The following is an 18,186-nucleotide window of genomic DNA, read 5'->3' on the forward strand; positions in this document are numbered from 1 at the left end:
GGCTCCATCCACAAGTCCCACATGCCTAGCGGAATCGCTCCGTGTTAGCTCCTCCTTCAATGTCTCCAGCTTCTTCTGCAAAAGCCTGATGAGGGGAATGACCTGACTCAGGCTGGCAGTGTCTGAACTGACTTCACGTGTGGCAAGTTCAAAGGGCATCAGAACCTTGCACAACGTTGAAATCATTCTCCACTGCGCTTGAGACAGGTGCATTCCACCTACTATATCGTGCTCAATTGTATAGGCTTGAATGGCCTTTTGCTGCTCCTCCAACCTCTGAAGCATATAGAGGGTTGAATTCCACCTCGTTACCACTTCTTGCTTCAGATGATGGCAGGGCAGGTTCAGTAGTTTTTGGTGGTGCTCCAGTCTTCTGTACGTGGTGCCTGTACGCCGAAAGTGTCCCGCAATTCTTCTGGCCACCGACAGCATCTCTTGCACGCCCCTGTCGTTTTTAAAAAAATTCTGCACCACCAAATTCAAGGTATGTGCAAAACATGGGACGTGCTGGAATTTGCCCATATTTAATGCACACACAATATTGCTGGCGTTGTCCGATGCCACAAATCCACAGGAGAGTCCAATTGGGGTAAGCCATTCCGCGATGATCTTCCTCAGTTGCCGTAAGAGGTTTTCAGCTGTGTGCGTATTCTGGAAAGCGGTGATACAAAGCGTAGCCTGCCTAGGAAAGAGTTGGCGTTTGCGAGATGCTGCTACTGGTGCCGCCGCTGCTGTTCTTGCGGCGGGAGTCCATACATCTACCCAGTGGGCTGTCACAGTCATATAGTCCTGACCCTGCCCTGCTCCACTTGTCCACATGTCCGTGGTTAAGTGGACATTGGGTACAACTGCATTTTTTAGGACACTGGTGAGTCTTTTTCTGACGTCCGTGTACATTCTCGGTATCGCCTGCCTAGAGAAGTGGAACCTAGATGGTATTTGGTAACGGGGGCACACTGCCTCAATAAATTGTCTAGTTCCCTGTGAACTAACGGCGGATACCGGACGCACGTCTAACACCAACATAGTTGTCAAGGCCTCAGTTATCCGCTTTGCAGTAGGATGACTGCTGTGATATTTCATCTTCCTCGCAAAGGACTGTTGAACAGTCAATTGCTTACTGGAAGTAGTACAAGTGGGCTTACGACTTCCCCTCTGGGATGACCATCGACTCCCAGCGGCAACAACAGCAGCGCCAGCAGCAGTAGGCGTTACACGCAAGGATGCATCGGAGGAATCCCAGGCAGGAGAGGACTCGTCAGAATTGCCAGTGACATGGCCTGCAGGACTATTGGCATTCCTGGGGAAGGAGGAAATTGACACTGAGGGAGTTGGTGGGGTGGTTTGCGTGAGCTTGGTTACAAGAGGAAGGGATTTACTGGTCAGTGGACTGCTTCCGCTGTCACCCAAAGTTTTTGAACTTGTCACTGACTTATTATGAATGCGCTGCAGGTGACGTATAAGGGAGGATGTTCCGAGGTGGTTAACGTCCTTACCCCTACTTATTACAGCTTGACAAAGGGAACACACGGCTTGACACCTGTTGTCCGCATTTCTGGTGAAATACCTCCACACCGAAGAGCTGATTTTTTTGGTATTTTCACCTGGCATGTCAACGGCCATATTCCTCCCACGGACAACAGGTGTCTCCCCGGGTGCCTGACTTAAACAAACCACCTCACCATCAGAATCCTCCTGGTCAATTTCCTCCCCAGCGCCAGCAACACCCATATCCTCCTCATCCTGGTGTACTTCAACACTGACATCTTCAATCTGACTATCAGGAACTGGACTGCGGGTGCTCCTTCCAGCACTTGCAGGGGGCGTGCAAATGGTGGAAGGCGCATGCTCTTCACGTCCAGTGTTGGGAAGGTCAGGCATCGCAACCGACACAATTGGACTCTCCTTGTGGATTTGGGATTTCGAAGAATGCACAGTTCTTTGCTGTGCTGCTTTTGCCAGCTTGAGTCTTTTCATTTTTCTAGCGAGAGGCTGAGTGCTTCCATCCTCATGTGAAGCTGAACCACTAGCCATGAACATAGGCCAGGGCCTCAGCCGTTCCTTGCCACTCCGTGTCGTAAATGGCATATTGGCAAGTTTACGCTTCTCCTCCGACAATTTTATTTTAGGTTTTGGAGTCCTTTTTTTTCTGATATTTGGTGTTTTGGATTTGACATGCTCTGTACTATGACATTGGGCATCGGCCTTGGCAGACGACGTTGCTGGCATTTCATCGTCTCGGCCATGACTAGTGGCAGCAGCTTCAGCACGAGGTGGAAGTGGATCTTGATCTTTCCCTAATTTTGGAACCTCAACATTTTTGTTCTCCATATTTTAATAGGCACAACTAAAAGGCACCTCAGGTAAACAATGGAGATGGATACTAGTATACAATTATGGACTGCCTGCCGAGTGCAGACACAGAGGTAGCCACAGCCGTGAACTACCGTACTGTACTGTGTCTGCTGCTAATATAGACTGGTTGATAAAGAGATAGTATACTCGTAACTAGTATGTATGTATAAAGAAAGAAAGAAAAACCACGGTTAGGTGGTATATACAATTATGGACGGGCTGCCGAGTGCCGACACAGAGGTAGCCACAGCCGTGAACTACCGCACTGTACTGTGTCTGCTGCTAATATATAGACTGGTTGATAAAGAGATAGTATACTCGTAACTAGTATGTATGTATAAAGAAAGAAAAAAAAACCACGGTTAGGTGGTATATACAATTATGGACGGGCTGCCGAGTGCCGACACAGAGGTAGCCACAGCCGTGAACTACCGCACTGTACTGTATCTGCTGCTAATATAGACTGGTTGATAAAGAGATAGTATACTCGTAACTAGTATGTATGTATAAAGAAAGAAAAAAAAACCACGGTTAGGTGGTATATACAATTATGGACGGGCTGCCGAGTGCCGACACAGAGGTAGCCACAGCCGTGAACTACCGCACTGTACTGTGTCTGCTGCTAATATATAGACTGGTTGATAAAGAGATAGTATACTCGTAACTAGTATGTATGTATAAAGAAAGAAAAAAAAACCACGGTTAGGTGGTATATACAATTATGGACGGGCTGCCGAGTGCCGACACAGAGGTAGCCACAGCCGTGAACTACCGCACTGTACTGTGTCTGCTGCTAATATAGACTGGTTGATAAAGAGATAGTATACTCGTAACTAGTATGTATGTATAAAGAAAGAAAAAAAAACCACGGTTAGGTGGTATATACAATTATGGACAGGCTGCCGAGTGCCGACACAGAGGTAGCCACAGCCGTGAACTACCGCACTGTACTGTGTCTGCTGCTAATATAGACTGGTTGATAAAGAGTTAGTATACTCGTAACTAGTATGACTATAAAGAAAGAAAAAAAAACCACGGTTAGGTGGTATATACAATTATGGACGGGCTGCCGAGTGCCGACACAGAGGTAGCCACAGCCGTGAACTACCGCACTGTACTGTGTCTGCTGCTAATATATAGACTGGTTGATAAAGAGATAGTATACTCGTAACTAGTATGTATGTATAAAGAAAGAAAAAAAACCCACGGTTAGGTGGTATATACAATTATGGACGGGCTGCCGAGTGCCGACACAGAGGTAGCCACAGCCGTGAACTACCGCACTGTACTGTGTCTGCTGCTAATATAGACTGGTTGATAAAGAGATAGTATACTCGTAACTAGTATGTATGTATAAAGAAAGAAAAAAAAACCACGGTTAGGTGGTATATACAATTATGGACGGGCTGCCGAGTGCCGACACAGAGGTAGCCACAGCCGTGAACTACCGCACTGTACTGTGTCTGCTGCTAATATATAGATTGGTTGATAAAGAGATAGTATACTCGTAACTAGTATGTATGTATAAAGAAAGAAAAAAAAAACCACGGTTAGGTGGTATATACAATTATGGACGGGCTGCCGAGTGCCGACACAGAGGTAGCCACAGCCGTGAACTACCGCACTGTACTGTGTCTGCTGCTAATATATAGACTGGTTGATAAAGAGATAGTATACTCGTAACTAGTATGTATGTATAAAGAAAGAAAGAAAAACCACGGTTAGGTGGTATATACAATTATGGACGGGCTGCCGAGTGCCGACACAGAGGTAGCCACAGCCGTGAACTACCGCACTGTACTGTGTCTGCTGCTAATATAGACTGGTTGATAAAGAGATAGTATACTCGTAACTAGTATGTATGTATAAAGAAAGAAAAAAAAACCACGGTTAGGTGGTATATACAATTATGGACGGGCTGCCGAGTGCCGACACAGAGGTAGCCACAGCCGTGAACTACCGCACTGTACTGTGTCTGCTGCTAATATAGACTGGTTGATAAAGAGATAGTATACTCGTAACTAGTATGTATGTATAAAGAAAGAAAAAAAAACCACGGTTAGGTGGTATATACAATTATGGACGGGCTGCCGAGTGCCGACACAGAGGTAGCCACAGCCGTGAACTACCGCACTGTACTGTGTCTGCTGCTAATATAGACTGGTTGATAAAGAGATAGTATACTCGTAACTAGTATGACTATAAAGAAAGAAAAAAAAACCACGGTTAGGTGGTATATACAATTATGGACGGGCTGCCGAGTGCCGACACAGAGGTAGCCACAGCCGTGAACTACCGCACTGTACTGTGTCTGCTGCTAATATAGACTGGTTGATAAAGAGATAGTATACTATTAATATTATATATACTGGTGGTCAGGTCACTGGTCACTAGTCACACTGGCAGTGGCACTCCTGCAGCAAAAGTGTGCACTGTTTAATTTTAATATAATATTATGTACTCCTGGCTCCTGCTATAACCTATAACTGGCACTGCAGTGCTCCCCAGTCTCCCCCACAATTATAAGCTGTGTGAGCTGAGCACAGTCAGATATATATATACATTGATGCAGCACACTGGGCTGAGCAGTGCACACAGATATGGTATGTGACTGAGTCACTGTGTGTATCGTTTTTTTCAGGCAGAGAACGGATATATTAAATAAAACAAACAACTGCACTGTCTGGTGGTCACTGTGGTCGTCAGTCACTAAACTCTGCACTCTCTTCTACAGTATCACAGCCTCAGGTCAATCTCTCTCTCTCTCTCTCAACCCTAATCTAAATGGAGAGGACGCCAGCCACGTCCTCTCCCTATCAATCTCAATGCACGTGTGAAAATGGCGGCGACGCGCGGCTCCTTATATAGAATCCGAGTCTCGCGAGAATCCGACAGCGTCATGATGACGTTCGGGCGCGCTCGGGTTAACCGAGCAAGGCGGGAGGATCCGAGTCTGCTCGGACCCGTGAAAAAAACATGAAGTTCGTGCGGGTTCGGATTCAGAGAAACCGAACCCGCTCATCTCTAGATCTATTGTCTCAGAGCCATGAGAACAGCTCTCTCAGCCACTCAGCGGTCAGCCCATTGATTTCAATGGGACTTTGAAATTTGTGCCCAAATCCAAAACTTCTGAGATCCCATATCCAACACCGGAAATATGACGTTTTGTCTTATTTTCAGATCTGAGGCAGACGGGGAGATCTGAGTCCCGGCCCAGATCCACTCGGATTGGGTACGTTTGGGTGGGCATGGTTCTCTGAGATCCAAGCCCGCTCATCTCTAATAAGAAATAGCTATATTTTCCAAAATACAGTATTGAACTGACTCATATAAAATGTCACAATAGCACACAAAAAGGGGCATACTATAGATCTGGACTTGTGTACAGTATGTGCAGTATTTCAAGATAGCTCTGTCATTTTCCACATTCCCAAATGAACCTTAGTAAATTGTCACGCCTGGGTATTTCCTAAATTGTTTATTGAAGACTACAGTAGGGCAGCCAGTTGATGATTGTAGACAATATGCCCAATTCATGTTTGCAAGTAAAGCAAAAAAGCAAGCAAAACCATGCTGCACTGCAGTTGGGGCATAAGTAACATGTGTGGAGATGTAAGATTTAGATTTAAGTTATATTTTTTCTGTGCAGGGTAAATACTGGCTGCCCACAAATGTTAGACAGCTTTATTTTCACACTGCAAATCTAAATCTTTTGCACATGTTACATTTGCCCCGCTTGTAGTGCAAAATGGTTTTGCCCAGTTGCTTGCTTTTTTGCTTTACTTACAAACATGAATCAGGCCCCATATATTGTGCAGAAGTAGCTTCCAAAATTGATCAGTGACCCAGAAAACCCACAATATTATGTTAAGCACTTCAAAAAAATGTTCAGAACAGTTCATCTTTTAACTAGAGATGAGCGGGTTCGGTTCTCAGAGAACCGAACCCTACCAGACTTCACCATCCGAGCCCGGATCCGAGTCAGGCTCGGGTTTTCCCGCCTGACTCGGAAACCAGAACGAGGCAAAACATCATCATCCCGCTGTCGGATTCTCGCGGGGTTTGGATACTACATAAGGAGCTGCGCGTCCCGCCATTTTCACTCCGGCATTGGTGAGTGTAGAGCAGGCATTCCCAACCACGGTCCTCAAGGCACACGAACAGTGCAGGTTTTAGTGATATCCAGGCTTCAGCACAGGTGACTTAATTAGTAGCTCAGTTATTTTGATTTAACCATCTGTACTGCAGCCTGGATATCACTAAAACCTGCACTGTTGGTGTGCCTTGAGGACCGTGGTTGGAAATGCCTGGTGTAGAGAGAAGACATGTCTCCGTCCTCTCAGTGTCCTCAGTGGTGGTGTCCTGTGCTGCATCTGTCCAGTCACAGTGGTTGTGTCCTCTGCTGCCATATGTCCAGTGCTGCTGTATAAGTCCAGTCCATTGCAGTGGTGCTGTGTTGTCCTGCATCAGTTCAGTGGTGCTGTGTTGTACTGCATCAGTCCAGTCACAGTGGTGGTGTCCTCTGCTGCCATATGTCCAGTGCTGCTGTATATGTCCAGTCCATTGCAGTGGTGCTGTGTTGTCCTGCATCAGTCCAGTGGTGGTGTCCCTGTGCTGCCGTATAAGTCCAGTGGTACTGATGTATATGTCCAGTGATCCTGCCGTATATGTCCAGTGATCCTGCCGTATATGTCCATTGATACTGCTGTATATGTCCAGCGGTACTGCCGTATAAGTCCAGTGATCCTGCCGTATAATTCCAGTGATCCTGCCGTATAAGTCCAGTGATCCTGCCGTATATGACCATTGATACTGCCGTATATGTACAGCAGTAGTGCCGCATAGGTCCAGTGATCCTGCCGTATAATTCCAGTGATCCTGCTGTATAAATCCAGTGATCCTGCCGTATATATGTCCATTGATACTGCCGTATATGTCCAGCGGTACTGCCATATATGTCCAGCGGTACTGCCATATAAAACCAGTGGTCCTGCCATATAATTCCAGTGGTACTGGCGCATAAGTCCAGTGATCCTGCCGTATAATTACAGTGGTACTGGTATATAAATCCAGTCCAGTGATATTGCTGTATATGTCCAGTGTTACTGCGTATATGTCCATTGATACTGCCGTATATGTCCATTGATACTGCTGTATATGTCCAGCGGTACTGCCGTATATGTCCAGCGGTACTGCCGTATAAATACAGTGATCCTGCCGTATAATTGCAGTGATCCTGCCGTGTAAGTCCAGTGATCCAGCCGTATCATTCCAGTGGTACTGGCATATAAATCCAGCGATTCCTGCTGTATAATTACAGCGGTACTGGCGTATAAATCCAGTCCAGTGATACTGACGTATATGTCCAGTGGTACTGCCATATAAATCTAGTGATCCTGCCGTATAATTCCAGTGGAACTGGCATATAAATCCAGTGATCCTGCCGTATATGTCCATTGATACTGCTGTATATGTCCAGCGGTACTGCCGTATAAATCCAGTGATCCTGCCGTATAATTCCAGTGATCCTGCAGTATAATTCCAGTGATCCTGCCGTATAAGTCCAATGATCCTGCCGTATAATTACAGTGGTACTGGCGTATAAGTCCAGTCAAGTGATACTGCCATATATGTCCAGTGATACTGCCATATATGTCCATTGATACTACCGTATAAATCCAGTGATCCTGCCGTATAAATCCAGTGATCCTGCTGTATAATTCCAGTGATCCTGTAATATAATTCCAGTGGTACTGGCGTATAAATCCAGTGATCCTGCCGTATAATTCCAGTGATCCTGCCGTATAATTCCAGTGATCCTGCAGTATAATTCCAGTGATCCTGCCGTATAAGTCCAATGATCCTGCCGTATAATTACAGTGGTTATGGCGTATAAGTCCAGTCAAGTGATACGGCCATATATGTCCAGTGATACTGCCGTATAAATCCAATGATCCTGCTGTATAATTCCAGTGATTCTGCCGTATAAATCCAGTGATCCTGCTGTATGATTACAGTCAGTGCTGTAACTAGGCATTTTAGAGCTGTGTGCAAGAAACAACAGTGGCGCCCCCCCATTAAAGATAGGGGCAGTGCGCGCCGTAGGCGCGTGAAAAATGTATAGGGGCGTGGCTTCACGGGGAAGGGGCATGGCCACAAAATAATAGCAATTCATACTACGGTGCACAGTAGTCTACATTATTCAAATTACGCTGCACAGTAGCGCCACTACACCAGGTAGAGCCCCTTTTATACATTACAGCAGACAGCGTCCCCCTTTTTACACATTACAGCAGACAGTCCCCCTTTTTACACATTGCGGCAGCCAGTCCTCCTTTTTACACATTGCGGCAGCCATGCCCCCTTTTTACACATTGCGGCAGCCAGTCCCCCTTTTTACACATTGCGGCAGCCAGGCCCCCTCTTTACACATTGCGGCAGCCAGTCCCCCTTTTTACACATTGCGGCAGCCAGGCCCCCTCTTTACACATTGCGGCAGCCAGGACCCCTTTTTACACATTGCGGCAGCCAGGCCCCCTCTTTACACATTGCGGCAGCCAGTCCCCCTTTTTACACATTGCGGCAGCCAGGACCCCTTTTTACACATTGCGGCAGCCAGGACCCCTTTTTACACATTGCGGCAGACGGTGTCCCCCTGAGAGAGAGAGAGAGAGAGAGAGAGAGAGAGAGAGAGAGGGATATACTTACCTTCTCCCCGCTGACAGGCTCCTCGTGCTGGCATCTCCCTCTTGGTGCAGGCAGTGAGGTGAGAAGGAGGAGGAGGGAGGGGGAGCAGGGAGCCGCAGCAGCGCTATTTCATTGGTAGTAAGCGCCGCTGCAGCATCCCCCTCTCCTTCCGTATTGGCTGCCTGGCGCTGCTGTGGATGCTGGGATGAGGGAACATGTTTTTCCACTTTAATTTTGAGGGTGACTCCAAATCCAGACCTCCATGGGTTAATAAATTTGATTTCCATTGATAATTTTTGTGTGATTTTGTTGTCAGCACATTCAACTATGTAAAGAACAAAGTATTTAATAAGAATATTTCATTCATTCAGATCTAGGATGTGTTATTTTAGTGTTCCCTTTATTTTTTTGAGCAGTGTATATATATATATATATATATATATATATATGTATATATATATATATATATATATATATAATTCATCTGCCTGCCTCTCTATATTAGGGGCCCCATTGTCTGAAGTGCCCCGGGCCCCCTATAGCCTTAATCCGGCTCTGAGGGTGAGAGGGGGTTGTGCAGGGTGAGAGGGGGGTGTACAGGGTGAGAGAGGACGCCCGGTGAGAGGGGGTTGTGCAGGGTGAGAGGGGGGTGTACAGGGTGAGAGAGGACGCAGGGTGAGAGGGGGTTGTGCAGGATGGAAGAGGAACATATACGTATGATGATTTTGAATTAATATTAAAGCCTACCAGACCAGTAGGTGCACTGCATTGCTCTAGCGGCGGCAGGAACTGGGTGCACCGTGCACCACACGATGTGGGAGCCCGGTGGTGGTGGCAGGAACAAGAACAGTGAGCACCCCAAGTGGGAGCCCGGCAGCAGCAGGGACGAGAGCCGGCGCATCGCTTGTGGGCGCCCGGCAGGGCTACAGCAGGGACGGGAGCAACATCTATAAGTGCAGCAGGCTGGCCACTTCCTCCGCCTCCTGCTGCGCTCAGCTGCCCTGTCCTGTCTTCTTTGCTGCGCTGGCGGCTACAAGTTTTCCTGCCAGTGCCGCGGGGATCCGGGAGCGCTGCAGCTTGGATCGGTGAAGATCCGACCTGTGGCGGCTGACAGGGGGCCCTTTTAGAAAGGGGGGCCCGGCGTACTTACCCCAGAAACCCCCCCTTAATCCGGCTCTGCACGCAAGGACCCATCGGCTGTAACCCTATCCTATCATGATGGCACAAGCAACATTACATACAGCAAAAACAGACTTACTTTTATCCTATTTGACCTATTAAATTTATGGCAGCTGCGGACAGTGTACCCCTGTGCAGTTTTATTGTACCTGCAGGGTGGTGTCAATGCTGTGGAAAGTTTGAGGGTCCCAGAGGCTGCGATCGGCATGCCTTGGGTGTCTGGAGCTGCAGTGGGAGCCGCAAATGCCATCAATGCTAACACTACTGCTGGGACTACAGCTGTTGCTGTGGTGACCACCAACATCATTGGCTCATTGCAGGTGGATACCGCCCAGAGTGCACAAACACAACTATTAGACGGCTATAAACAACAAAAGATATCCACTCACTTTCTACCTTGACTACCCACCCGTTTAGGTGATGACACTGCCTCCTGTTAAGGTGGTAAAGCCAACTACCAGTCAATGAAGGGAGCGCACCTCAACTAAACAATTACATCCAGACTAGTGACCTGCCATTCCCCCCCCCCCCCCCCCCGCCCCCCTCCGCTCTTCTTATGCAATCATTTGGATTCTCAACCCAAGACTGGTAGACCGAAATATCTACATGACCAGCATCTGGGTTTGAAACATGTTAAGTCACACTTTCCAGTGGAGTTTGACCCCTTTCAATTTGAATATAGGTCAAGTTGTTCGACGGGTGATTCTTTCTTGACTGTTTTACACCTAGCACAATTCCACCTGGAAGATAAGATTACTTATGTAAGAATTTTTTTATTTTTTTATTTTAGTTCTGCTTTTTTAACACCATTGTACCTAGTTCTTTGATTGCTAAATTATTTCATTGTACCCAGTTTTGCTTGTAGGTGGCTGTTACACTTTTTATCAGACAGGCCCCAGGTGGTCAAGCTGGGGGGTATAGTTTCGAAGTAGGCAGTGCTGAATGTAGGGGTTGGGATGTGTTCTTAGTCCGGTACTGCATTTGCTATTAGCCAAAAATTGTGAGCTGACATCACAATCTGTTAGGATTGTTACATTTGCAATTGATGCCACTATAGTTGGCCTAATAAGCTATGAGGATGAGTGCGCATATAAGAGTGATGCTATTACAGTGTTTGGGTGGAGTAGGGAGAACTGATTACTTTTAAACACAACCAAAACTAAAGAGATGATAATTGATTTTAGGAAGCAGAACATTGGACCTAAGGTACCTGTCTGTCTGGATGGGATTACCATTGAGCAGGTGGTACCTCTTAGATTTTTAGGGGGTTTTATCTTGAATACTTTGACTTGGTTTCTGAACTCGGCTTTCTTGGTTAAGAAGGAGCAGCAATGTCTTTTTTTCTCAAGACGTTTAAGACCTGCCTGTGTTACATTTTTATTGTAGCATTGTGGAGCGTATTCTGACCTACATGATTGCTGTATGGTTAGGAAGCTGAACTGCTGCGGAACGGGTGGTTGGGACGGCTGGTAGAGTAAGTGGCCATTTTCCAAGTGATTTGTGTCTGCACTGCAGGGCCACCGCCGGAACTCCAGAAGGGAAAGTATACTATATGGGTGCAGTGTGCGCGGTGTGGGCCCCCCTCCAGACCTAGGGGGGGCCTGTGTGCACTGCACACTGCACCCATTATAGAAATGCCTATGCACTCAGGAGATCTATAATAAGAGATTCCTGAAGAAATCAAAGTCTATCTTGAAAGACCCCAGCCATCCGAACAATGAGATTTTAAAGACTTTAGAGCTGTGCACTTGCACACAAAACGTTCCCTGATCAAAATGTTCTTGTTTGAATTTTATTGAGATGTTTTGCCTGATTTATTTTTTACTGAACTGTAATTGCTGCTTGTTCTATTATGTGGTAATGCTTTTACATGAATTTTTCATTGACATTGCTTGGTGTTTATTAATGACAATAAAATAATTCATTTTCAAAATACCTATTATTTAGCAGCGGTTCCCGACTACCTGGAGATCCAGGCAACTTGCACAATATTTCCTATAATCCTAACTGTTTATTTTCAGATTTAAATACCCCATGCAGCAGAAGTTTTTATTTGATAAATGGGGATGATAACTGCATTTGGAATTTCCAGTATCCCTACATATAGATTATCTCATTGCTAAAAGAGTCATTAGTGCCCTAGGAATTATAACGAAAAGCTTCAAATTTATTATGATCATGATGCAGAATATACATATCTGACACTGTGGGTAGATTGCACACATTGAACAAAAGTCAAATAAACAACTACACCGTATTGCGAAAACGAGAAGACAGACCAATCTCTTAGGGAAAACATGAGTTTATTATAAAGTCAATGTTGATCTTAGCAAACAGACAATTCTAAGCGATGGCTATCTGAAATAACGCAGGTAGGATAGAAACCAATAACAAAAATCATCATTCGATACATCTAATGTATGGTGCCTGTCCGTAATAATTTAAAGTTAAAATTCATTTGAAGACCAATGTTGTAGACTAAACACAATTTGGCATAAGCCAGAATTTGGTGCTCGCCTTAATGCCACTCTGCGCTAGGCATGTTTAGGAATCCTTAGTTGAAATCCTAACTCAATTTGTCAGTATTATCTTTATGTCAACAGTCTTGCTTAAATATTTACAATAGGCATAGTACTCTGTGGGTTAGTAACGCAAGATAAATTAGAAAAATGTTAACAAAATGGATGATACTATTAAAAATCTCTGGCACTAGCAGAACATTTTTATATACATGGAAATTCGACTGCTGTAAGTATAATTTTTATTACATTTTATGTTTAGTTTTCTGCCTTCGGACAGTTTAGTAACACAGAGCAGAACATCAAAGCGCCAGTAGTGAAATAATAAAGGTTTATCATCTTAATAATGGATAATAACCAGGAGAAAATGCACCGACTTTGATTACTTTCAAGGTGTCTGTTTAAATACTGTGCATAGACGTCTCACTTCAGAGACAGAACTGGTCGTAAACTGGTCCTGCGAGGCAATACTCTAATAAGTCTTCACAAAATTCCGGAGCCCAATAAATTCACTTGGGTTGTGTTTTTAAAGGAGCTTAATTAACAGATATGAATAAAATCTAAAATGCTTTTTAGAATATTAAATAGGAAATGAATTCAATCTAGTGCACAGAGAAAATGATTATAATCCTTACCCAGATGGGATGCCGTAAGCATCCATGGATGCCGTCGGTCAGGTGACTGATGCCGAAACCTCGACCGATGGCATGCTGAAGGTAAGTATGGAGGTGAGGGTTAGAGCCCCGGGGTGTGTGTGTTAGGGTTACGCACCGGAGGAAGGGGGAGGGGTTAGCTGTAGCCACCACCCCCTAGGTCCTTAGCCCTAGCCACCACCCCCTGGGATTAGACGTAGCAGACACCCCCTGTGTCTTTAAACCTGCCTGCCACCCCAGACAGGTTAGGGTAGGGTGCAGTGGTAGGGTAAATTAATTACCACATCCGCTGTCAGCATTCTAAAAGCCGGGATGCTGCAGTCGTACATGTGACCGTCGTCATCTGGACCGCTGGGATAGCGTATCACACCCATTCCAACTATGCAACTTGATGGTCTTCAATCATAATTTCTATTAAAATACTCTGAAAGACTTTGCTGTGATGATTCTCCAAACATGGCTGCTTATTGGCCAATGGGAGAAGAGTGCTATGAAGTCTGTTTCCATGCTGCCGAAGACAGCATTGAGTACGGAGACCTTATCAAGATGCCACTCTATGGGGTCAATGTAATAGGGTACGAGTTCTATAAACCAGCGCAAAAGTAATGTACATATAGTTGTGCGGCCGATCAATCACAGTGATGTTCAGATTCACATTACACGTTAGTCAGTAGCCCCCATAGCTGGAAAACATCTTTAAGCCCCACTGATCTTGCAATAGTGGATTCATATTATTAAGTTAGTGATTTCCTAATTTAGTAATAAATGGAGGGGGTGGGGATGTGCTAAATCTTGGAGAGAGATAAAGTGGAGAAAGATGAAGTACCAACCAATCAGCACATAACTGCCATGTTACAGGCTGTTTTGGGGAAATGACAGTTAGGAGCTGATTGGTTAGTACTGTAGTTTTTCTCTCCCCATTTTATCAATCAACAAGGCTTAGTACATTTGCCCCCATATAATTTTGTGATTAAGTAGATAAAAAAAAAACAGCAAAGAAAATATAAATTATCCAGTAAAGATGCAAAGTCTAGTAAGGATACATGAAGCACTGTCCAAAAACCCATTTAAATTGATCAAGTTCAATGGCCCTCATTCCGAGTTGATCGGTCGCAAGGCGAATTTAGCAGAGTTACACACGCTAAGCCGCCGCCTACTGGGAGTGTATCTTAGCATCTTAAAATTGCGACCGATGTATTCGCAATATTGCGATCACAAACTACTTAGCAGTTTTAGAGTAGCTCCACACTTACTCTGCCTGTGTGATCAGTTCAGTGCTTGTCGTTCCTGGTTTGACGTCACAAACACACCCAGCGTTCGCCCAACCACTCCCCCGTTTCTCCGGCCACTCCTGCGTTTTTTCCGGAAACGGTAGCGTTTTCAGCCACACGCCCATAAAACGCCGTGTTTCCGCCCAGTAACACCCATTTCCTGTCAATCACATTACGATCGCCGGAGCGAGGAAAAAGCCGTGAGTAAAAATACTATCTTCATAGCAAAGATACTTGGCGCAGTCGCAGTGCGAATATTGCGCATGCGCACTATGCGGAATTTCACTGCGATGCGATGAAAAATACCGAGCGAACGACTCGGAATGAGGGCCAATATCTTAATTAAAATCTATAAGCTGTTACATTGCAACATACAAACTCACTAACAGGGCCGGCTCCAGGCCTACTAGCACCCTGAGCGAGAAAATGTAAAAGTGCCCCCCCCCCCCCATGCGCGCGCCGGAGGCGCGCTCGCTCCTGGAAAAGTGGGCGTGGCCTCCTGAAAAAGTGGGCGTGGTCTCGTCCCCCAGCAGTGCCAGCTACACATGACATGCCCTCCAGCAGTGCCAGCTACACGTGATAGTGTTCACTTTTTAGGGCAGGGTGCTGATCACAGGGAGGGCACATTTTTAAGTTAGGTGGGCAAAATGATGTACATACTGTAATGCTTGTTGTTCCCATTTCCACACGCTAAAGCATGGACAGTGCGCACCGAAGGCGCGCAGCAAAAATTTAGGGGAGTTACTTCGTGGGGAAGGTGCGTAGCCACATTATAGTGGCAATTCACATTACACCACACAGTAGTGCAGCTAATACACATTGCACCAGGTAGAACCTCCTATAAGAGCACGTTAGACACATTGCGCCAGGTAGAGCACTGAGACACACTGCCCAGCCACAGACGCCTAGCGGGAACACTACATGATATGCCCCCCAGCAGTGCCAGCTACACATGACATGCCCCCCAGCAGTGCCAGCTACACGTGACATGCCCCCCAGCAGTGCCAGCTACATTAATGGCCACACAGTTCCAGATGGATAAATGCCCCCACAGCGCAGATATGCCCCCACAGTGCCAGATACATTAATGCCCTCACAGTGCAAGATATGCCCCCACAGTGCAAGAAATGCCCCCACAATGCCAGATACATAAATGCCCCCACAGTGCCAGATACATAAATGCCCCCACGGTGCCAGATACATAAATGCCCCCACGGTGCCAGATACATAAATGCCCCCACGGTGCCAGATACATAAATGCCCCCACGGTGGTGCCAGATACATAAATGCCCCCACGGTGCCAGATACATAAATGCCCCAACGGTGCCTGATACCTAAATGCCCCCACGGTGCCTGATACATAAATGCCCCCACAGTGCCAGATAAATGCCCCCACAGAGCCAGATAAATGCCCCCACAGAGCCAGGTAAATGCCCCCACAGAGCCAGATAAATGCCCCCACAGTGCCAGATATGCCCCCACAGTGCCAGATATGCCCCCACAGAGCCAGATATGCCCCCACGGAGCCAGATATGCAATGCCCCCACAGTGCCAGATATGCCCCCACAGTGCCAGATATGCCCCCACAGTGCCAGATATGCCCCCACAGAGCCAGATATGCCCCCACAGAGCCAGATATGCCCCCACAGAGCCAGATATGCAATGCCCCCACAGTGCCAGATATGCCCCCACAGTGCCAGATATGCCCCCACAGTGCCAGATATGCCCCCACAGAGCCAGATATGCCCCCACGGAGCCAGATATGCAATGCCCCCACAGTGCAAGATATGCCCCCACAGTGCCAGATATGCCCCCACAGTGCCAGATATGCCCCCACAGAGCCAGATATGCCCCCACGGAGCCAGATATGCAATGCCCCCACAGTGCCAGAAATGCCCCCACAGTGCCAGAAATGCCCCCCACTGAGCCAGAAATGCCCCACACTGAGCCATAAATGCCCCCCACTGAGCCAGAAATGCCCCCCACAATGCCAGATATGCCCCCACAGTGCCAGATATGCCCCCACAGTGCCAGATACATAAATGCCCCCACAGAGCCAGAAATGCCCCCACAGTGCCAGAAATGCCCCCACAGAGCCAGAAATGCCCCCACTGCCCCCACAGAGCCAGAAATGCCCCCACAGTGCCAGAAATGCCCCCAGTGCCAGAAATGCCCCCACAGTGCCAGAAATGCCCCCACAGAGCCAGAAATGCCCCCAGTGCCAGAAATGCCCCCACAGAGCCAGATAAATGCCCCCACAGAGCCAGAAATGCCCCCACAGTGCCAGAAATGCCCCCACAGAGCCAGAAATGCCCCCAGTGCCAGAAATGCCCCCACAGTGCCAGATAAATGCCCCCACAGTGCCAGAAATGCCCCCCACATAGCCAAAAATGCCCCGTGTGCCAGAAATGCCCCCACAGTGCCAGATAAATGCCCCCACAGTGCCAGAAATGCCCCCACAGTGCCAGAAATGCCCCCCACATAGCCAAAAATGCCCCGTGTGCCAGAAATGCCCCCACAGTGCCAGATAAATGCCCCCACAGTGCGGATCCCCCCCCCAAAAAAAATACCTGCGGCGCTGGGGAGGAGTACTGCTGTCCGCCTGTCCGAGTGTGGGAGTGCTGGCGGGCGGGCGGCCGGGCGAGTGAGCCTGAGCCTGGGTGGTCCGGGTCCGGGTGCGGGCTGGCGGGCGGCCACTTGTGTGCGCTATGCGCGGCGCCGGCGTCTGACGTTAGACACCGGCGCCGCGCAGCGCGCATAGCGCACACACAGCGCGACGGGCAAATGCTGCACACACATGGCCGGCTCCAGCATCGAATATGGCGGCGCCAGCGCGCGGCGCCCATTAAGGGTGGCGCCCTGCGCTGCCGCTCTATTCGAACATGCCTAGAGCCGGCCCTGCTCACTAATTAGTCCTGTAGAATTTATCAGCATTAAAATATCTACCATCAGGTATGATACTGTATTTCTAATGTCTAATAAGATAACTGTAAAATCATTTCTATTATGAGAGTGTAGAAAATGTCATTGATAAATTGATTCATTTTATTTCCTATTTTTATGTTTCGAATCAGCAACATACAGTACTGCAAATGTACTAATATCAGAACTAATTTCTAATATGCCTACTTGCTAACATTTATTCTAAGGACATGTTTAAGAAATACACATTGTCAAGTGCTATTAAATATGTAATTTTACATAAGTGGACATTTGCCCAAAACTTAAAACTAGAGAACCCTGTTTCTTTATAAAACTACTAGCTGGAGTACCTGGCGTTGTCCGGGATTTTAAGAATGTTTGTTTACAAAAATAAATTTAATATTAAACACAGTATAAATAACATAGTATAAAAAAGCATGTAAAATGTTTTACACATCAATAAAATGAAAACCCAATTTAAAAATAGCACAGCACATTATGTATCTCCTGATATACTCTGTGCTGCTGGGGGACCGTGCTACTTCCACTATATAACTCTCAGTGTGTGGGTTCGTGCTACCTCCATTCCCCTCCTCACAT

This window comes from Pseudophryne corroboree, chromosome 1, assembly GCF_028390025.1.
Source record: "Pseudophryne corroboree isolate aPseCor3 chromosome 1, aPseCor3.hap2, whole genome shotgun sequence".
Lineage (NCBI taxonomy): Eukaryota > Metazoa > Chordata > Amphibia > Anura > Myobatrachidae > Pseudophryne > Pseudophryne corroboree.